The sequence below is a fragment of the Pezoporus flaviventris genome, unplaced genomic scaffold (genome assembly GCF_033815535.1).
Source record: "Pezoporus flaviventris isolate CSIRO_AGI_PZ_B2104156 unplaced genomic scaffold, CSIRO_AGI_Pfla_v1 ptg000036l, whole genome shotgun sequence".
Classification (NCBI taxonomy): domain Eukaryota; kingdom Metazoa; phylum Chordata; class Aves; order Psittaciformes; family Psittacidae; genus Pezoporus; species Pezoporus flaviventris.
This window is the reverse complement of record NW_026892584.1, coordinates 41,518,754-41,541,608: the sequence shown is the minus strand read 5'-3', so window position 1 is coordinate 41,541,608 and position 22,855 is coordinate 41,518,754. Positions and strand designations below refer to the sequence as shown.

General features: G+C 42.0%; 1 long non-coding RNA gene across 1 annotated transcript; it reads right to left on the bottom strand.

The window, feature by feature from the left end:
* Positions 1-8,780: 8,780 nt before the first annotated feature.
* Positions 8,781-13,057, bottom strand: LOC133274804 (uncharacterized). Its single transcript, XR_009745281.1, has 3 exons — positions 12,867-13,057; positions 9,067-9,221; positions 8,781-8,856 (listed from the first exon to the last, which is right to left on the bottom strand). It is a non-coding gene; the product is annotated as an uncharacterized LOC133274804 (long non-coding RNA).
* Between the last annotated feature and the right edge of the window lie 9,798 nt (positions 13,058-22,855).

Sequence of the window (22,855 nt, the reverse complement as noted above, 5' to 3'; positions counted from 1 at the left end):
TAGGCTTCCAAACAACACCAATAGGAGACTGTGGAGCAAGGCACATAATCAATGAGTACTCGCCTCTCACTGAGAATATACTTTTAGTCAATACAACACTTAAACATGTGTGTAAGTCACATTGCAAGCAGTGAGCCTTAAAATGATTTAAGTGCTTTCCTGAACAACGGCTTAAACAGAAAATATTCTCCTGTGTCTTTAGAGTTTATTTCAGAAGAAGGCCGCTTGATTGAAATAATACTGTTTGTGTTGTAACTATTTGACTCATGGCTTGAATACCTGATATATAGAGTTTTCCTAAAGAACACCTGGAAACTGTGGAATAAATATTTGTCTTTATGGTCATTTCCAGTCTTGCATTAAGAGCATCAATTGTTTGCTTCCTCCTAGACAATGAATGGTAAATTGTTGTCCATAAAATTCATTCAGATATTAAAATATATTCTGTAGATCAGAATAAAATCTGGAGCTGTCATACTTATGCCAGATTTGGAAAGGAACTGGACATGAAGTCATAAGGGGCTCTGAGGGAGCAGAGAAAACCACAAGGCCTCCTAGTTCCCCTCTCATTCTGAGCATATTCCCAGTCTTACTCTTCTGACTCCCTGGTGGTAAATACAGTTACGGTATCCCAGCTGACAAATCCAGAGGTCTAGACCTATTTTCAAAGCCAGGTTTACCTGCAATCCTCAGTGTTCAGCTCCTACATCAACTTGAACTCCAGAGCTCTCCAGAAATTTCAGAAGAAAGGCTTGTTATTTTAACCCAACTGCCACCTCTTGGGTAACTCTTTAATGCAGGCAGCAGGGTTGAGCATGATTCAGCCCAATCCATCAGCAATAGCACTTAATCCTTCCTAAGGAGAGCATGAGCTCAGATCCCAGATCCATCAACCACAGGAAGAAGCATTGGGTTACAGGACCTGGCTTATGGTCCACATTGCAAAGCCTTTTCTTCGTCACTTGTTGCAGACCCTTCAGGGTTACTTTACCACCAGGGATCCTTACAACCTTCTGCAACTTGCGTGGCTTCCAAACTTTAAGAACTTCCTAGTTATTTCACCCCAAGAGAAAGAGTTAAAGAATTTTAAAGCCAAGAGATTGAATTTTCACTGTGAAGTGCATTCAGTTGAACATAGCAGGCCAGTGGAATCCTCAGACCTCTTTAAATAAGTCTCTACAGCAGATATTCTCTTCTAATCAGTTTGATGCTTTGATAAATAGATTCCTATTTACTACCACGAGGAGAAAAAGAGCAACTGAATCTATGCTTGTTTGAAATGTAGTATTTTTAGATAGAAGCTATTTGTATATGTAAATATTAGAAACCCTCTAATTTAGAAACACTGACAATTCATTTTTATTTCAACACCATAAGTCTGTTTGTCTAATCCTGGGATATTTTGAGGGATTTTATGTTAGCCCATGTGCGTATCATTCCACTTGCCTGCACAGCAAAATTTGCTTGAGTACACAAAACATATAGCAACTTGTTGGGCTGAGTAATAGTAATAATCCATCTAATCACAGTCAATTCAGCTGCCGGTTGCTTATGGGCATCTTTTACACATTAATTTAAAGACTGAATAAGCAAGATCAGAGCAGCTATTTAATAAAAGCATGCTCATAAAGCTCCTCTAAGCACCCAACACTCATTTTCAGAGGTTTGTGATCTGGGAGCATGCTTTTTAAACAAGTTTACCAGCTTTAACCTTTCTGCCTAATATCAGAAAAAAACACTTTCAAGTCAAGGAATTTATTTTGCTTGTTACTAAATAACAAACATTTGTGAACACTAATTTGTGCATTGAGAAAAAGCACACAGATACACAATCATAATGTGATGGTGGGGTGGTTTATTCTTTTCTTTACATAAAACATTTTTCTGTCCATTCCCCAGTCTCAGCTTGCCTTATTTTCAGTGAGTTACAGTCAGTCAAAATTACCCCCATGAGGTGATGGGCAGCACAGGAGGTCAAGGTGGCACAAACAGTTTCTTCCTTAACAAATATTTCTTGTTTAAATACTGGAGCAATGTAGAGATATTCCAGCCACTCCAGCCACTGAGCCGGCTTCAGTTGGAGCTCGGCTCAGATGCCTCTATACAAACGCCCGTAGTATGGGGAACAAAGAAGAGGAATTAGAGATGTGTGCACGTCTACGGGGGTATGATATAATAGGCATCACAGAAACATGGTGGGATGGCTCCTATGACTGGAGTGTTGGAATGGAAGGTTACAGGCTCTTTAGAAAAGACAGGCCTGGCAGGCAGGGAGGGGAAGATACTATTTATGTTAGGAATAGGCTGGAGAGGATGATACTCTGTCTGGGGACAGGTGAGCAGTTAACAGAGAGTTTGTGGGTCAGGGTTAAAGGGAGAACAGCTATGGGAGACATAACTGTGGGGATCTGTTACAGACCACCTGGTCAAGGAGAACCTGCGGATGAAGCACTCCATAGACAGATAGGAAAAGCCTCACGCTCACAGGCCCTTGTTCTCATGGGGGACTTCAACCACCCTGACATCTGTTGGAGGGATGGGACGGCCCGGCACAAGCAATCCAGGAGGTTCCTCGATTGTATGGAAGACAACTTCCTTCTGCAAGTGATAGAGGAGCCGACAAGGAGAGGTGCCATGTTTGACCTCATGCTCACCAACAGGGAAGGGCTTGTTGGAAATGTGACTCTCCAGGGCAGCCTTGGATGCAGCGATCATGAGATGCTCGAATTTGAGATCCTCAGGACAGTGAGAGGAGCGTGCAGCAAGCTCACTGCCCTGGACTTCAAGAGAGCAGACTTTGGCCTCTTAAGGAACCTGCTTAGGAAAGTTCCATGGGATACAGCCCTAGAGGGCAGAGGGGCCCAAGACTGTTGGTTGATATTCAAGGATCACCTGCTGCAAGCTCAGGAGTGTTGCATCCCAACTAGAAGGAAGTGCAGCAGGAGGGCCAGGAGACTTCCTTGGATGGATAAGGAGCTGCTGAGGAAAATTCAGTTGAAAAAAGAGGCTTATAATAAGTGGAAGCAAGGACAGGTGGCATGGGAAGAGTACAGGGATGTTGTCCGAGAAGCTAGGGACCAGGTTAGGAAAGCTAAGGCCCAGTTAGAATTAAACTTAGCTAGAGGTATTAAAGATAACAGGAAGGGATTCTACAAGTACATAGCAAATAAAAAACAGATGAGGGAGAATGTAGGCCCCCTCAGGAAGCTCTCAGGAGAGCTGGCTACCCAGGATTTGGAGAAGGCTGAGGTTCTGAATGACTTCTTTGCCTCGGTCTTCACTGGCAAAGGCTCTGACCACACCACCCAAGTCTTGGAAGGCAGATGCAGGGACTGTGAGAATGAAGACCTTGCGCCCACTGTAGGAGAGGAACTGGTTTGAGACCATCTTAAAAATCTGAACGTGCACAAGTCCATGGGTGCTGATGAGATCCATCCGCGGGTCCTGAAGGAGCTGGTGAATGAAGTTGCGAAGCCGCTGGCCATCATATTTGAGGTGAAGTTTCTGATGACTGGAAAAAGGAAAATATAACCCCCATTTTCAAGAAGGGGAAAATGGATGACCTGGGGAATTATAGACCAGTCAGTCTCACCTCTGTGCCTGGCAAAATCTTGGAGCAGATTCTCCTGGAAGGCATGCTAAGGCACATGAAAATCAACAAGGTGCTTGGTGACAGCCAGCATGGCTTCACTAAGGTCAAATCCTGCCTGACCAATTTGGTGGCCTTCTATGATGGGACTACAGAACTGATGGCCAGGAGTAGAGCAGTTGATGTCATCTACCTGGACTTGTGCAAAGCATTTGACACTGTCCCACATGAAATCCTTGTCTCTAAATTGGAGAGACATCAATTTGATGGATGGACCTCTCGGTGGATAAAGAACTGGCTGGATGGCTGCACACAAAGAGTTGTGGTCAATGGCTCAGTGTCCGGCTGGAGACCAGTAACGAGTGGTGTCCCTCAGGAATCGGTGTTGGGACCGGTCTTGTTCAACATCTTTGTCACTGACATGGACAGTGGGATTGAGTGCGACCTCAGCAAGTTTGCTGATGACACCAAGCTGTGTGGCTCGGTTGATACGCTGGAGGGAAGGAATGCCATCCAGAGGGACCTCAACATGCTTGTGAGGTGAGTTGATGCCAACCTCATGAAGTTTAACCATGCCAAGTGCAAGGTCCTACACCTGGGTCAGAGCAATCCCAGGCACAGCTACAGGTTGGGCAGAGAAGAGATTCAGAGCAGCCCTGCAGAGAAGGACTTGGGGGTGTTGGTCGATGAGAAAAGGAACATGAGCCAGCAGCGTGTGCTTGCAGCCCAGAAAGCCAACTGTATCCTGGGTTGCATCAAAAGGAAAGTGACCAGCAGGTCAAAGGAGGTGATCCTGCCCCTCAACTCTGCCCTTGTGAGACCACACCTGGAGTATTGTGTGCAGTTCTGGTGTCCTCAACATAAAAAGGACATGGAACTGTTGGAACAAGTCCAGAGGAGGGCCATGTGGATGATCAGGGACTTGAGCACTTCCTGTATGAAGACAGGCTGAGAAAGTTGGAGCTGTTCAGTCTGGAGAAGAGAAGGCTGCGTGGAGACCTCATAGCAGCCTTCCAGTATCTGAAGGGGGCCTATAGGGATGCTGGAGAGGGACTCTTCTTTAGGGACTGTAGTGACAGGACAAGGGGTAACGGGTTAAAACTTAAACAGGGGAAGTTTAGGTTGGATATAAGAAGGGAATTCTTTCCTGTTAGGGTGGTGAGGCACTGGAATGGGTTGCCCAGGGAGGTTGTGAATGCTCCATCCCTGGCAGTGTTCAAGGCCAGGTTGGATGAGGCCTTGGGTGATATTATTTAGCATAAGGTGTCCCTGCCCACGGCAGGGGGGTTGGAACTAGATGATCTTGAGATCCTTTCCAACCCTAACGATTCTATGATTCTATATTTAAGCAGGGATACCATGCACTCTAGCCGGCTGAGGTTGTGATCCATGATGGGTTGCCACTGTTCATTCCAGCTGCCTCAGAGCTGGCTGGCAGCAGTGGTGACCAGCATGGAGCAGTTCAAGGCTTACTCAAACAGGTCACCACTGGAAGCCCCCACTACTTAAACCTGTGTGCCTAACACTGTCACAACAGGTAAATAAAGTAGTCCACAAACTTGTGGCTTCGAGAATTGCTGTGGAAGAAATATGAGTCAAATTACCCCAAACTGCATAGACAACAAGCCACGAGCACTCCAGGACCAGGATGTCGGGTGGTGGGATTGCAAAACACATAGTTAAAAAGCATGACTCCAGAATTCTGTCCAAACTTGTGCCAAAGGTTGTCCCAGTCCATGGCACTGTAAACAGGATCCAGTCACTTGGACTATGATTCCGGGTTGGCTGGAGGGGAGACCTCTGTATCACTCCCAAACGTGCTGCAGGAGTGGCTGTACCTCAACCTCAACAACCAGATCATCAGACACATGTATTCCCTCCACATACATCGTTGCAGGCAAAGATATTGAAGAATATCAACTAATTATTCCCCCAAGGCAACGGTATAGCATTTTGACTGCAGGAGAAGGTACACTTTTTCCTTAACCTCAACTCTAAAGGTACTAGAAGTCAAGCATCAAGAGAAAAGAAAATCCCTCTGTCTTTCCAGGAAGAGCAATAAATCAGAAGTGAGTTCTGTGAAGACTTGGATAAATATACAAGGGGCTAAGAAGCACTAGTATCCATTGAAAAAAAAAATCTCAACACGTGAGGAGCAAGAACAGCTCTTCCTGATAAGTTTTTCCAGGCTTTTTGCTTTAAGGATGACACCCTGAATGCTGACAAAAATTGCAAGGATGAAAACCAGATACATGGCAAAAAGCAAGTAATGAAAGTGTCAGGGGCGACAGAAGTGTCTACTTCTGCATGGCTGTAGTTCTATAAAGTGCCCGGAACACTTGCAACAAATGCCATTCAAGAAGCATGTGTATTTGTAATAAAATTGTACCAATCAGTGATATGCTCCCCAAAAGGCCACAATCCCATCACAGCAGACAGTCCAGTGGAAGCCATGGTGTTAAGAAAATTGACGGGCAAAGCAGTCTGGGTTATTTTTTGGTTGTGTTTGGTTTTTTGGTTGGTTGGTTTGAGATGTTTTGGGAGGGTGGATTTTTTTGTTGTTGTTGTTTTTTTGTTGTGGGTTTTTTGACATGTCTCGTAGGTGTGCATGGAGAGATGACTGGTTCGGGTCCAATATCACATGCAGAACCTCAATTTCCAAATTTCAGTTGGAAGTTGCAGTTGTATGCATTACCTTTCCCTTTCCAACTAGAAAAAAAGATACTAAAAAGATCAATAGTTCTTAGAACATGACCTTTCTTTTAAAAGCACTCATTTACACATGACTAAGGATATTCTAAGTCCTTGACTACACATCTGATTACTATAAATTTGACTTCTCAAAAAAGCATTTGAATTGTTGGTTTATAAAGCAGCAAGATCTCTGGGCAATGAACTCTGCTGGCACTGGCTATAAGATTTTCATGTACAATTAAACTCCTGTAAAAGTAATCATTTTTTAATCAGTAAAGATGTCATTGTTACATCATTCTATGATGTATTGCATCCAGGTTTCTCAAGGAGGCTTACTAATCACCATAAGCTTCATAATATTCCAGTTAAATGCATTTAGTGTACCGTACATTGCAGAAGTAAACACAGGCTGAGATGCTGACATGCCCTCCAATCCCTTCCATAGTCTATGGCATTCTGTATTCATTCCTGTGTGCTTCAACACCAGCACCACCACCCCATCTCACACTAGCTAGAGGGATGACCTGCAATTTACAGAAGCAGCAATACAAATCTCAGTACTGTGGAATTGAAGTTGTGAAAGCAGACACATAGTGGAGTGATGCTGGCTTTGACTTCATAATTCCTTCAGTTCTCTGCTTCAATAGACTTATTAAAAAGCCTGATTAAGAAGAGAAAACACCTTGCGCAGGCTCCTAATATACTATGTTGGTTTCAGCCTTTCTTTGGTATGTTCTCAGGGCCACTGCAGTACAATTCATATCACACTTTACCTTCAACCTTTTCATTCAGTCATCTGTCAGATACATGCTATACATTGAAATAGCTTTCCTTCTCTACAAAAAGAAAAAAAAAAAATTAAGATTAACAGAAAAGACCCCTGGGTCAGGCTTTAAAAAAGTGCAGAAAAGATCTGGCTTTTCAAGCTTTCCTCTATAGCCTGCATATTTTCTTCTGCAGTTTACCCAGTATCAGTAAGTACATTGATCTCAGGGGAATTACATTTGATAGCATATTTAGTTCACAGGACTAGCACAGTTACATTAAACAGAGGCTGCTAATAAAACATTACATCTCCCTCCCCCCAGCACTCCATTTGCCATGATGTAAAAGGCAGACACCCCATAGAGAAATTAATCAGAAAGAAGGGGAATGAATCTAGGGAGTGAAAATTAAAGACCCCATGACATCTACATCCATCTACTACCTCCAGATGAAACAGTGTCCCAAAACTCCAGGATGTATTAAGATCCTTCTGTGAGATGGAAGTGGTTATAGAATTCAGCATATTATCATCAATATAAATTATAGTTATTTAAATGGAAGGATTTTTCTTTGCTCATCAGTGAAGCTCCACAGAGAGCACAATGTCTTTTACAGGAAAGCACACCTGTTTTGCTCTGTAAAGTAATGAAAAGACTTAAAGCTTAAAGACAGATCTCCTGTAGAGACAGTGTCAGTCTGACTTCAGTAAAGTCATGCTCCTTTACTTCCACTAAGGATACAGCTTAAGAATCTACATTTTCCCTTAAAGGGAAGTCTGAAGAAGTGTCTGTGTTCAAAAAAAAGAGACATAATTGAGTGTCCCCAAATTGCAGTTCTTCCCCAGTTGGTCTAACTGCTCTCAAACCTTTTCAGCACCAGAACTATTCCAACATAAGGAGTGCCTGAAACTGTCTTAAGGACATCTTCATTTCTATTTAGCCCTTAACCATACACTCATCTGTCAGTATCCCTACAAAAAGATATTTGCAGGATCAAGTGAGGCTGTATATGGGAAAGATCCCAAGTGCCTGGGCAAACAAACTTGGCTGAAATGGATTAATCTGGATAGAAAGGAAAGGAAGAATCTTGGCTTTAAGCACACATGCACTACTCTAACGTTCATAGACTTGAACTTGTAGCACAGAGGACAGCTTTAACCAGAAAGAGAAATAGTTATGAGCGGGCAAAAATGCATGCGTTACACAGTGTGTTTTAAACAATTATTCAGGTTTTGCAGCACCCTAACTAAATGCCAGGATTTAAATTTATAACATGTGAGCAAAAGTATATACAAGAAAAACCTCATGAACCTTAGGTCTTACAGAGAGTACTAGATTTAGAAGCAATACCCAGATTAGGGCTTCCTCAAAAAGGAATTTAGTAGATCAGGGTTTGAAATGCTACTTTCAAATATGCTATGCCTGATTTGGTTAGAAGACCTGAACTTAGAGTATGGAGCAGAGAAAGAAAAACCCTTAAATAGATCACATCCCCCCACAATAGAGGATACAGAGTAAACACAGTATCTTTGTTAACTTAGATTGTTTCAGGTGTTTGCAGATGAAAAAGGCTGAATCAACCATGCAAGCCCAGGTTTTTACTAAAGGCTTTATGTTTTACCAAAATAAAAGCTTAGTTTTACTTTAAATTTTAAGCTCACCTCTTCTAGACACATGTAGCAACCTTAAATCACTTTAAGGGAGACTGCAAAAATTCCAACAGGGCAAGAAAGTATGAAGCTGCTTCTATTTTCAAACACCAAGATTATTCCAGCCTTGGCAGCTCTGGGTCAGAGATCACATCTGGACCTTGAGAGGTTATTAAACAAGTATTCAAGTAGGATAAGGACTATATACCACGCTGTTACTAGACATGTCTCATACTCCCCGTGTCACAAAATCTGTTACTTTGCAGCAAGTGGCTGCACACCAGAAGACAGATATAGGAAATGGCAAATTTAGTTAGAGATGACTTTGAAAACACACATCAGTTTATACCGAGTGAAAAAAGCTTCTTACCTCTTGCAGACTGTGGAGCTGATGAGGATACAATGATTTTGCCTCCGCAGGAAGGATAGCAGTATCAGACTGCTCGAGGGTGAAAAGGGTCTTCCTACATATTTAAAATTCCTGTTCAAACCCACACTCCAGTAAAAAATTGATCATGGTAGAGGCTGCAACCAATAACAAGACAGATAGTGCTCTCATTAGTTGCTATCAGTGCAAGCCCACTACTTGTCAGGAGTATCTCTGGTACAGTCCTGCCCAGTTACAGAAGGCATACACCAAGTTCTGCCACCAAGCACCAGAGGAATAAACAGTAGCAATTACTTTACTACAAAATACAAGTCTGTCTTTCTCATTTTGTCCCCCCAAATGCTCCTTCTCTTTCCTTCATCTTAACAATAGCTTACTTACCTTTCTGCGACTGCATATGCAAAAGAAAGCCAACAAGTAACCAGGTGCGAGGCCCTGTGTTTTTCATAAAAGCCCTTCTGAGCCTCTCAGCGCATAATTAGCCCCCTGCTTAAATTCACCAAATAGCCCCACACATATAGCCCAAGCATCTTTCTACTGTTTTAGCTCTGATAACAGAAAACTACAAACATTTAACAAATTCCAGTAGATCATAAAATACTGTAGGTTACAAAGGACCTTTAAGATCATCAAGTCCAACCATTAACCTAATACTGTCAGGTCTACCACTAAACCATGTCCCTAAGTACCACATCTACATGTCCTTTAAATATCTCCAGGGATGGTGACTCTACCACTTCCCTGGGCAGCCTGTTCCAATGCTTGACAGCCATTTTGGTAAAGAAATTTTTCCGAAAATCCAACCTAAACCTTTCCTGGCAAAACTTGAGGCCATTTTGTCTTGTTCTATTGCTTGTTACTTGGGAAAAGAGACCGACATCCACCCCACAACACCCCTCTTTCAGGTAAGTGTAGAGAGTAATAAGCATCCCCTGAGCCTCCTTTTCTCCAGGCTAAACAACTTCAGTTTCCTTAGCCATTTCTTATAAGACTTATTCTCCAGACCCTTCACCAGCTTCATTGCCCTTTTCTGGACTCACTCTCACACATCAATGTCTCTCTTGTAGTGAGGGGCCAGGAACTTTACACAGGATTTGAGATGCAGCCTCACAAGTGCCAAGTACAGCAGAACAGTCACTGCCCTGTTCTTGCTGTCCACATTATTTCTTATATAAGTCAGGTCCTCTTCCACCAATCAGTTTTCCAGCCACTCATCCCCGAACCAGTAGTGTTGCACGGGCTTGTTGAGACCTATACGCAGGACCCGGCACTTTGCCTTGTTGAGCCACATACAACTGGCCACAGCCCATCTATGCAGCCCGTCCAGTTCTCTCTGTAGAGCCTTCCAACAGCACATCAACACTTCCACCCAAATTGGTGTCATCTGCAAACTTTCTGAGGGTGCACTTGATTCCATCATCCAGATCATCAATACAGATATTAAACTGAACTGGATCACTACTTGCTGATAGAGCAGATATATGACAGTAACGATTTCCCCCATGATTACATTACAACACACTTGCAACATCATCAATAGCAGAACAGCAGCAAACCATATGAAAACACCATGGCTGTGTCCCAGACTGTCCCAGTATTAAATCTTTTTAAGTGATTAAATTAATGTCACACTGTGGCAACATCTGCAGTACCAAAATATCTCATTCCACCCACTACAGTGATGATAACAAAGTGCTATCCCGGTTACATAAAACGGAGGAAAAAATGTACAAAAGAAGCATCCAGGTAACACCATTTAGCAAAATTATTTATGGTACAATGTCTTCTGGGAGTTGAGAAATGTCCCAGAAATGCCCTACAATCCTTACAGCACTGTCTTTGTAGAAGATAAGAGGGAAAAAGATGAGGACATTTGTAACAAATGTTTGTGACAGATTAAGTCACAATGATTATTTGTGCTTAAATGTTATTTGGTGGATGTTGGTTTATTGACATGGTAAAAGGTTTAGGAAAATGACATCTAAGTACTGATCAGCACTACACACACAAACACTCTGCAAACTATTAACTAACTGAAATAAAGTGAGTTGGAAGTTGCCATGTGTTCTTGGCTTTGTGTAATACCAGATTCTTCTAAGTTAACTCTCACTGGCTTACTCTTGCCAATTCCCTTGTTTCATACAACTGTAGTGGAAAATATCCAATAGGCATTATTCCATTACTACATTCAGTGCTATAGTTTCCTCTCTTCTTAGGTTATCACCACAGGAACAGTAGAAGGAGGGCTATTCTCTATACCTTTTAAGAAAAAGGTTTGGCCCCATAGGCACTTGCTGAATAGAAATACAGAGGGGGTTTTGCCCTTGGCACATTATACTGTTCCCAAATGTAGGAGGCAAAAGATAATTAAGATAAAGACCTAGGTATACAAATAACTTTTGCTACATGCTAGACTGAAGTCAAGGGTAACTTCACGCAAAGGTTAATTATCTGCCCAGATTTGAAGCCTATGTGAAATGTCAGGGTTTATCTAAAGCCATGAGGAAGGCTTGTTCTAACTCAACACCAGCAAATAAAACACCTTATTTTAACAAGTCTGCAAAGCAAAGCAATGCAATTTTGTTGCTGCTACAGTCTTCTGCCTGAATGTGTGCCTGTGTGCATAATGAAATGATCATTTAGTCCATATCAGCTTTCCCCAGGAATGTGACTATATCCAATTGTTAAAATATCAGTGAATTCCGACCTGAGGCAAGTTTAGCAGAATTCAGATTTGCTAGTTTTACATTGATGAGTATCCTTTTCTCAGAAGCACATTATTGTCCTGCAAATAACATTTTAAGGTGTTTGGGCAGGTCCAAGCAGTATTACACCAGTAGGTCAAGGATGTTTTCCAACAGCCAGAGTGATGAAAAAGGAGCAGGTCTACTACCTACTAGCCTCATTGAGCCTTTGCTCTTCCCCAGTTTACCCTCAATATCACTCTTCTATTAATAGCTTGCTTTAATATTTGCAAAATATACTGAGTACTAATGATTTCTGTTCACGGCAGGGTGCTCAGCACTGAACACAAAAGTATTTTGGCATGCCGTAAGGACATGAGAAAAGGCTTAACTGAAAACCTCTTCTCAGATGAAATGCTTCATTTCAGACTGACAATTTACTTTGGCTTTAGGCTATGTTGTATTTCAGGCTTCAGGCTAAGTTGTATATCAAAGTTAACAACTTTTTGCACTACTATTACAGTAAAGAGAACTCTGTTAGGCAAGACACACATCAGCACTTTCTTCTCCCTTTAAGCACAGCACAGTCTTTGAAGTCACAACAAATGAGAACAGGTGTGTTTTGTAAACAAATTTCTACATCAACTTGCAAGGTTACCATGTAAAATGATTAGAAGACTCATCCTCTTCCTTAATGTAAAGAGTATAAAGAGTAACATGAACATTTTTTTTTTGCAAAGATATTAGGTTGATCAATTAGGCACATTGCAGAAAGACTTGAATTAGTCTGATTAGTCTCAGCTTCTTAAATTCAGAAACAGATGCCTCACTTTGCAAGACTGGTGAGTAAAGGCTGTATTCACAAAAAAAAAATTAGATTACACACACTTAAGACAATACCTGCCATTTTTTAGTCCTACCCCCCACAGCAGATGGCCCATACCATTAGTGATTTCAGTTCTCTGTAGAACTCAAAAGCTACGGCATGACTGCCCTTACTTCTAGAGATAAATGTATGCAGAAGCCAAGACTATTTCAAATGTTCTCTTCATATTAGGTTTAATAACACTGGCCAAGAAAGTCATTCAAACTATTTACACAGGGGTGCAAGTCAAAATTCAGTGCTTGCATGTTCTAAAAAGAGTCACTCGCATGGCTATTAGAAGCATTGGAGAGGCAGAGTAGTAATATAGAAGGCTCAGCAGCAAATAAAATCAACATCTTGCCCTTATAATACTCCAGCCAGCACAAGCAAGTGAGAAAGCCAAGACTCAGAGATACAAAATGGCTCATTATCTACCCCAGAAGGCACAGCTCTGCCAGCACTGCTCTTTATCAAGTCCTTAACAGGTATAAAATTAGCACTCATTATTAAAGACAATGGAGTTACATGTATTGCCAGCAGCTGAAGAAATGTACTAGAATTGTTTTCACCTCCAGTTAATTCGCTACCATTCAATAATACACATGAAGCCTGTAAATTAGAAAAGTGCTTTCTGAAGCCTGGCAGTGAGCTAAGCCAGTGTGCAAGCATCCTCTGTAAACGCAGGTGCTTTCCTGAATGAAGGCCTAAGGACTAAATCCTCTTTTCATCAATACTGATGTAAGTTCAAACAAACTAAATTCACCTGAGCGTACTCCCAGGTAAAGCTGCAGTGATGTAATATGCAAGGAGAACCTGGAGCTGTAAGAAATCCTTGTAAGCAAATTCCAGGATAGAGTTATTTTCAGCTTCACAGATCGACCAGCTGAACCTAAATCCTCCCTTCTCAACTACTTATTCCTGGAAGCAGGGGAAGTTATTTACTGAGAGAAGCAAAACCTTATTTCAGATGTATCTCATTACAGGAGATGACCTCAGGTTTAGAACTGGAAGTCACTGAATCATTCAGGAGTGTGTATTTTTTTGGTTTAATACCACGCCCAGCTTTGAAAGCAAGTTATTTCGATTCATACTGTAGATAGGGACTCTATCTATGCTGAGCCATTTTTACTCAATAGCACTGTACATCTTACCACTCTACCCCTTTTCCCCAGTAACTGGGAGAAGGATTAGCCAACATCAAACAAATCTGACCAAGGGAGGAAATCTCAGTGATAATCACATTCCCACAGGGTTTCATGAAAACTGGCAGTGAGATAGAGGAGGAAATTAACTCCTCCACTGAGGGAAGAGTGGACACAAAGTCAGGCAGCAACTGGCCAGACAGCCGGCATGCAAATTGATCTGCACAAGCTGCATCATATGCTGCCTTTTGTCTGCAGTAATCGTCACTGGGAACGTGTCAGGAGTTCAACTTCAGCGGGAGGGGATGGAGAGGAAGCGTTCAAAGGTCTGTAAGAAACTGCACTTCTCTGCCTCTCCTGTCAGATATCATGCACAGCCTGAAATGCAAGCCATGGGGCAAAGCTCTCTTACATTAATATAGTCTAGTATGGGGGGGGGGGCAATGGTACCAGTCTAAGGGAGAGCAATAAACTCAGAGATAGTTACTAATAGCCACAGCTTATCTTCCACTGTAGTTGTTCTGCAGTTTTCCTATTGCCATTTTATGATGCAGTCAGAACATGTCTGAAACGCCCAATATAAAAAGCACACTGTGTTTGTCTTCAAAGGCCTCTGGACAAGTTCAAGTTTGGACAAAATCAGGAGAAAAAAAAAGTTTGCTAAGGTACAAAACATCTTACCATTGTCCTTGGTTCATCACGCATCTTAGAAAAGACAAAAGTCAACATAAAGCAAATTAAAAGAGCAATTCAACTTTACACAGAGCAAGTCTCCAGCTCTTGTGGATTATTAGGTGTGGTGAGTCACCATCATGCTGCCAGGACTGTCAAATCGTCACTGAAGCTGGCTACAGTACAAAGCTGAGTACTTCCACATGGTTACTGCTCCTTTATCTATATGCAGAAGAGCTGAAAAAAAAAGACTGCAGCTTTTCCACTCCTTGTTCCAAACACACAGTGAAATTTGTTATCTCTTCATCATTCTCACATCCCTCTGGGCAATGGGAGTGATAATCATCTGATGCATGCAAATGCTAACAAACTCCCACCTTGATATTATGTAGGTGCAATAAGGACTAAAATTTCCTGGTAGTCCACAAGGCCCTGCCCCACTGGCACTGACATCTATGACATTGCTAAAACTAGACCTGGGACTTTTCAAAGACTGGGAACTAGCAAGAGAACTTGAATTATAGTCTGGTTGCCCCACATACTTCCCTCAACCAGTGGAGCTGCTCAGTCATGCACTGACTCTCTCCCCAGCCTACACATGGGCACTCCAGAAATGAAAAGCAGCAACAGGTCCCCTAGAAGAGTATGTGCCAATGCACTGCAGGCTGGCAAAACACATCAGTCATTCACTCTGATAAGATGATAGCACAACAAAGGCAAGGCTGATGCAACACATTCGTAAACACAAAGCCAAGCTGGCTTTGTTGAAGTACTGCCACATTTTAAACTTATATACAAATAGCAGAACTACTGCCTGTGCAGTTTCTTGCTGTGGGAGATTACAGTTAAATCACCCCTTGCAAAGTATCTGGAGCTCTGTGTAAATAGCAGCACAGTGGAAGCCACTTGAAATGCATGCAACAACTCACATGGGTCCTAAGGTGCAGGAAGCAGCCCTACATCTTCCCACTTACCATGAGCTGAAAGATTATTAACTAGCTGTGTACATGCACGTGGCAGAGAAGGGAAGGGAGGGCACTAGCATTTTCAAAGATTCCCAGTTAGTTTGCATCTGGTGCTGTCAGACTGCTGTGCTCGTTTCCAACCTGATTATTAACACTACTAATGGGGAAAGGCCTTGGAGAGCAAGGACTGCACAGCTGCATGCCTGATGCATACAGAGCTGCAATTCCTGGATGTACTCCCAACGTGTACAGACCTATGTATTATATTAACTGATCTTCTAGCATCAATGACTCAAATATTGCATCTATACTATGAGCACCACAGAGAGGTAAATTTTATGAAGCTTTCAAACCTGCACTTAGGATTTACATACCTGAAAAGAGGTATTTAGTTCCTATGACAAACCAGTCAGTTTGTTTTCAATACATCTAGAAATTCTTCCTGAGTTAATCAGAATAGTTTTCCTTGTTTCTGATTTTAAAGAAAAAGTAAGTGAGATGTGTTGAAGTTTAATGCTTTGATGCTATTTCAGAGCTTCATTTGTGTTGGGTCAGCTGTCTATCAGGGACAACCACATCTAGTAAGTTCTCTTCCAGACTGGAGAACTTTTCCAAAGTCACTGGATTTCTGAAAGGAGTTCTAAGGTACCCCAAGAATATCCCAGAATTCAGCTTGCTGATCCACTTTGTTTTTTTTCCAAACAGTAAGTTAATAAGGCAACATAAACAGTAGATTAATAAGACAACATCTGAACATGTAAACCAAGAGAAACAGACGGTTTACACATTCAGTACTTTTCACAGCAGTGTTCTGGATATTTTATAAAGAAATCCCATTCAAATGGTAGCTATCTTGCTGGAGCTCTTCGGAGTGTGGATATGTGGCTCATATACATCATTTCAGTTGTTGCCTAAAAAGAAAATCTTAAAAAATCCTAGCAGTTTGAAGTTCCACTTTTGAACTTGGATTTAGTAATTATGATAGCTTAATGTCAACACCCAACAGCGTAGTGGAAGTTTGACACAAAACTGACCAGTTAAATGCATTTCAAATACAGGCATAGCTCAGTGAACTTCAAGCAGAAGAAAATCTGATCTAGTATATGTGAAGATGACTAATAAATGTCTCTTATGAGCGTATTGATACTGCTGGTCCAATTCTAAACATAAATTCAGTGGCCTGAACACAGCTGAGTGTTTGAGCCCTAGACATAAACTCTATTCCCAGTTTTAATACCAGGCAACTTTCCTTTACCAACCCTTCTCTTCTTATGCTGTATGCTCTCCTGACAGAGGCCAGCTCCCATTGCAAAATACCTAATGACAAACGGCATTTATGACTGGAATATTAGTAAAGAAGGGCTGGAAGAAAAGGTGGAGATACTTTAGATATCAAAGAGCAAATCAGAGATCAAGTGAAGCATCCAAAGAGGCAACAGCAAGAAGAATATACGATGCCCTACAGAACACTGAGCACTGGGAGAAGGAGAAAACAGCAAAACAGCACATGGCTGCCCTCAGTCTTCACCACTTTGCTCCTCCTCAGAACACACAGCTTTTGCAAAGAAATGCATAGTCTGGGCACTGGTATTTTCTTCCATTATGTGTGTATTTGTATACACTATTATACTTTCCTCCTGTTTCTCTCCCCAAAAGCTGAAGGGAAAGCGTTGCTTTCCCTCGTTTCCTGTCACACAAGCAAATAACATGTCTTCACCTTGAAAACTGAGCAGTTTGAAAACGGCATCTCATCCGATCCGAGCCTGCCTACAGTGTTTCAGCTGCCATGGCTGAAGGTTTTGCTCCATACTCAACAAAGAACATTGTGAGAGACATATTTTTAAGAACTGTTACATGTTCAGTTTGGAGGGAAACACAGTAGACCACTGTCCTTCCCCCTCATACCCTGTTTAGACTAAAAAACTGTGTTTGTACAGCACTTAGCCCCATGAGACTGAAGCCTTTAGGTACAAATGTAAGTCATTTAAATGGTAATGTACAACAAAATGAGTGGCACCCTTCAAAACAAGCAGTATTTGTAAGTGTATCTGTGCCAGGTGCTAACAAATGGAGGGTCATTTTTACAGATGCAGGGAAAGGTCTCAGTGAGCCAATATTTAAAAGTCAGTTTTTCCAGTCAAAGGCCAAATTCTAAAACGTCTGCTTGTTTTTCGACTGCCTGTGCCCTGGAGCACTGTGCCTGCCTCCCAGAGAGCAGCGCATTAGAGCGCCAAAGGTATTTCCCATACAAGGTCAGATCAATTAAAATATCCTTTAGATAGTCATGTGAGCTGTGTCACAGCCCTGATTAGGTCCCTGACCCTCTGAAGGACAGAATCTAAGGCAATCCACCGACCTCAGGCAGGAGAGCCAGATAACAAGGAGGCAAAAAGCAGGTTCACCCAGCTTTTTCACTACCCAGGGAACTGAAGGCTTTGCTCCTTCTGGCCACATAATACTGCTGTAATACCAGCGATGCCAAGAGTTTAACAACCCTGTTCTCCTACTGAAGTCAATAGCAAAGTGCCAAAACCAAGTCTTTCAAAAGCTAGGACAAGCTCTTTCAGACACCCCAGGGAGACCAGGAAGCAGTATGCACTGCTGCCTTCCTTTGCCAGGCTGATGAGAATCTCCTACAGAAATGTTTACATTAAATAAATAAATGAATGATGGCATGCTTGGGATTGGAAGGGACCTTACAGATAATCCAGTTCCAACCCCCCTACCATGGGCAGGGACACCTTCCACTAGACCAGGTTGCTCAAAGCCCTGTCCAACCTGTTCTTGAACACTTCCAGGAGTGAGGCATGAACCAATGAACCAAAACCTTTGCAGAATCGAGCTGCACTGGCTCAAGCCAGGACTTGGGCTGTTCGCTTGGGAGACAAATTAACCAAACAGCAGCTGTCTCAGTGAAACCTCCTTACCACCAAGGTTTGAATAAGGTCCTAATCTCAGTAGAATATATTAATATAAAAATAAAGCAAGTTAATTATGCTACTGAATAAGTGCTTGTGCAGTGGGGAGAAGGCAGAAATGTTATTTGTATCTGGTGTAAGAGTATCTCTTTAATCTCCATCCCCCAGTGAGATGTAGCCAAGTGACAGCTGCCATTCCCTCTCATCCAGGAGCCACAGGAGTATATCCAGGAATGACCTGTCATAAGCTGAATGCAACAGACAGAGGCAAAAGACACATAAAAAAGGTAAAACCAGACTACTAGGCAAGTGTGCATCACCTGGAGTCCCTGTGTGCGCTGCTCTGAAAGATTCCCTTCCTTTTGCCACCATGGTCCTGCTGCCCGCTCGGGCCTATAGGGAGAATCGTGGGAAGGGAAATAATGAATGAAGTGGTGTCCTATGTAAGCTGTTGTAAGGCTTCTGTCATGCCAAACACACCCAATATCAGGCAGTTTACCTGCAAGTCTGATAGTAAATCTCTCTGAAAATCTGCATTGTCAAGAGTTAAGTCTTATTCTATGTATTCCACAGATTTCTGCAAGCCAAATTCTGCATGAAGCCATGAGATGCTACATACAGGAGCAGCCTAGGAGGCAGTTTCTGCTAATTTGCACTCGTGGTATCATTGAACATTGACAGAACTATTATTTCCATTCTCCCAAATACCACTGATAAGTAAAATAATTTCAGCAGGATCTTTACTTGGTGAAAGTCAGCATAGCTCCTGTGAACCACTGCTGAGGCAATTTACACCATCGAAAACCCTGAAGCAAAAAAAGCCAAGTCAGTGAGATATAAGCTAAAATTCAAGTATTTTGCTGGATACAAAACAGATTTACTTGCTTGCTTAAACAGGTGCCTAAGTGCTCTAGTAAATTAGCACCCAAATACTGCGCCATTTTTATTTGTGTCCACTTCTACCAGCTTGGACATATGATACAGAAGTCGTCTTACAGCTAACATTTTTGCCTTAAACCCTGCTTATAGCCACACTATAGAACAGCTGCCTGAGGAGTTATGTTCCACACATAACTTTAAAAATAAAATGCAAGTTACTGGAAAAGGTGGATTTATAACTGGAAACGGAATACATAGGTACCTTGAAATAGAAACAAATGAAACACTTTCTGTATACTGAGAAAAGAACAAATAATCTCATATTCCTATTGCAGTCTCTGTTAGTGCTGATATTTCGATATTGTGGTTTGTGTCCTAGAAATACTTAGCTGGAACCGGTTAGACCAGAAGCACTATAAGGAAAAAGGTTTTACACATACATTAAATGACTTGCTGCCTGCACACCACCTGATTTCTTCATAGGGAATCTATATTTGTAATAACTGCATTTCCACACACTTCTAACAAGGTTCAATGTCCACATAGATGTACACTGTTCAGTACATGGTGTCGTGGTTTAAACCCAGTCAGGTAACTCGTTCGCTCACTTCCCCCCCTTTCTTGCCCTCCCCCTGCTCTCGGAGGGACAGAGAGGAGAATCAAAAGAATGCAACTCCCACGGGTTGAGATAAGAACAGTTTAGTAACTAAGGTATAACACAAATCACTACTGCTACCACCAGTGATAATAATGATAAAGGAAATAACAAGGGAACAGAATACAACACCTCAGCACCAGCTGACCGATAACTCGCCCCCCAAGCCCGACCAAGCACCGACCGATACCTCCTCCAACCCTGCAGTCTCTCAGCCCTTCCGGCTAACTCCCAGTTACATCCTGGGCATGACGTGCTGTGGTATGGAATACCTCTTTGGTCAGTTTGGGTCAGGTGTCCTGTCTCTGCTTCCTCCTGGCTTCCCCTCCTCCCTGGCAGAGCATGAGGTTCACAAAGTCCTTGGCCAAACCAAAACATCATTGTTATCAGCTCTGTTCCCAGGCCAAAAGTCAAAACACAGCACTGCACCAGCTACCAAGGAGGAGAAAAATGACTGCTACTGCTGAACCCAGGACACATGGTTAGCCACAGCACAGGTTATGGGAGTGGCTACTGACTCTTCCAGCTTGTCCACTCAATTTGCAAATTCTGACAAGTGCATTGAAATCCTGTCTCCCAGGAGTAGTTTTATATATTGTACCATGACCACTGGATGGGAAAATGCAAAAGTAAGCTTGGAGGCCATGTCCAGAATACAAGGTTCTCTTTGATTCACAAGTCCCTGGTCTCCAGATAAGAGTTCTGCTTTCCCACTCAATTTCTGTTCCAGTCCATACCTCATCTCTTCTGGAAAGATGCCTGACCATGTGATTGAGGCAGTGGGGACCTCTCCTCTCCCTGACCATCACATGCAATCTGGTGTCCTGGTTAGTGAAACCTGGTGAGAGGTGGGGTTTGAGGAAAATGGACTTTCTGTCCCACATATATTTGCCATTGAATTCGTTTAAAAAATAAGCAGCTGTCAATACATGTTTTCCTGTTGCTGGGAAATAAATATTATTTTAGGCTTGGTAAACTGGCCCATCAAGGGACCTAGAAGGGGTTTGCCCCAGCAAGGAAGAGGTGAGAGATTTCATGGGAAGATCTTCAATGAAGGGGTTAAAAATTCTAGTGTGAATTAACCCTGCCAAAAGAAACTGGGGCAGTTCAACACCAGTGGGTTTCTAGGGTTTTATTTGATACTGTCACAAACTCAATAAGATCATATCTTTAAGTATGCAATTTAATAGCTATTTTAAATTGTTAAATATCAAGACAAAATTAATGAAATAAAGTATCCAGCCTAATTTTTCAATTATTGTTTGTAACCTTCTATAATTAGGCCTTTTGCAAAATAAGCCTGAATCATAAACTAAGCATATATTTGTATAAATTTTAACCAGATGGAACTGTGAAAGTTATAAAAAAATAAAGGAATATTAAAGGCTCTGAGGTCTTGAGATCTGAAAGTTAATTTACGATTCACAACTGCCAATAAGGAACAGAATTTGCATAGGGAACTTTGTTATTTCATCCATCAGTGCCTCACCTTATTTTGCATCTCCGGGTTGTTTTGTGTCACCAAGCCAGAGGCTAAATGCATTTAATATGCATGCTATTGCCATGTTGACATGGAACTAAGCAGCCCTGAAATGGTTTTTTTTGCTATTTTGTGGCAAACATAACCATAGTTGCAAATTACAGAGAAAGTATCAAAGGATGCAGGCCTAATCAGCAAATACTGAATAGCAGGATATTTAAATAAATTGTCAGGTTTATAAAAATTGAGATGGATGATTAGTAGCTTGATTTTTATTTCAGAAGATTATGATATTGCCAGAGTAGGGAGAAGCAATAAAGACCTTTGAGGAGAAGATGAAGTGGCTGGCAAATAAACAAAAACTCCTGTGTACGTGCAAGAGAGGGCTACAGACCACCTTGAAAAGACTGTGAGCCCAGCCCTGCTGCGACAAGGGCTCAAAGCCCACCACAGGTCAACTCACCTTGCAGTAGCACCGTTAAGATGTGCATCTCCAGAGGACAGTGTAATGGCACCAGTGCAAAACCTAACACCACAGCACAGAGCTCCCCCTGACTGTGTTCTCCTTTGGCCCTCTCGCTAGGAGGTTTTCCCTCAGTATGCTGTTGCCATTTTTATTTTGACTGTACTTATTTATCTGATCCTAGCTCTGAAAAAAAAACACAATGTATTGAATCACTATATGGCTTTGATTCCATCTTTAGAACTGTGACTTTATGCACACATACATAAAGTAAATATAGCAGGAATTTACAACTTAGTAAATATTACCGGTATTCAGGGATATCAGCAAGGGGATCCTCTAGAAATTCTAGAGGCCACATTGCCCGCCCCACAGAGAACCCAATGCAGTGCAAATGTCAGTAAGTAAACATGGTGCACACTTTTCCAGGGATAAATCACAGAGAGGTAACCTATGTGAAGTCACAAAGATACTTGAACATCGAACCCTTAGTCTCATTCTCCCACTTCTCCAGCTGCAGAATGAGGAGGAAGGCATTTTGCCCCCCTCTCACAGGCCTCTTATGGGGTTTAAAGAACTTAGTGCGACATAAGGAGAGAAAGAGGGAGGGAAAATATTCCCACATTACAGGCCATTTGGCCAAATAGCTGTAAAATACTCTAGATGGTGGCATTAGAAGTACCAGCTTTGCATTATTAAATCTTCCTGGAGTTACTCCAGTCAGCTCATCACTGGGAGATGAGGACCAGGCACAGCTACTGTCTAACCAGAGAGCAAATGCAGCAGTGTCAGACAGAAAAGAATACAGTCGTTTTTCCTGACAGACCTATGGGGCCCAGGGCTTGATCTTAGTTCCTAAAGTTTTCTTTTTAATTTCTTTGTCTCATCAGGGAAAACAAGTATGTGAGCCACAGATCTTTGTTCTGTGAACTATGAAGTGCTAAGATAACTTCAGTATTAACATTGCTATTTATTTTACCCTTTGGTGTTTTGTCTCTTTCCCAATTGGTTTATGATGACTAATGTCAAAACTCCATTCCCAGTTATA